This window comes from Chaetura pelagica, unplaced genomic scaffold (genome assembly GCF_000747805.2).
Source record: "Chaetura pelagica isolate M959 unplaced genomic scaffold, ChaPel_1.0 scaffold551, whole genome shotgun sequence".
Taxonomy (NCBI): domain Eukaryota; kingdom Metazoa; phylum Chordata; class Aves; order Apodiformes; family Apodidae; genus Chaetura; species Chaetura pelagica.
In genome coordinates, this window is record NW_009952067.1 from 464,041 (window position 1) to 464,306 (window position 266).

Here is a 266-nt window from a genome sequence, read left to right on the forward strand (position 1 = left end):
GGAATCTCTCTAGATTCTCAAAACTGCTTGTGTTTCAGTGCAGGAACTACACACAGTATTGAAGTGGTGAACTCACCAGTGTTGGGTAAAGCAGAATAATCACGTCATGATATTCTGACCACTCTTGCTAATACAGGAAATGTGTTGTTACCCTATTCACTGCAAGGGCAATACAGGAAATATATCCTGCTAATGAGGATAAAGAACTGCTATTGCTATAGGCTTACTGCATTGCAGAATGCAGGTGATTCCCATGTATCTGATGG

General features: G+C 41.0%; 1 protein-coding gene across 1 annotated transcript in view; it reads left to right on the forward strand.

Annotated features, from left to right (window-relative positions):
• LOC104395607 (sulfotransferase 6B1-like) overlaps nt 1-266 on the forward strand; it is a 7,175-nt gene that overhangs the window by 761 nt on the left and 6,148 nt on the right. The window lies entirely within an intron of this gene.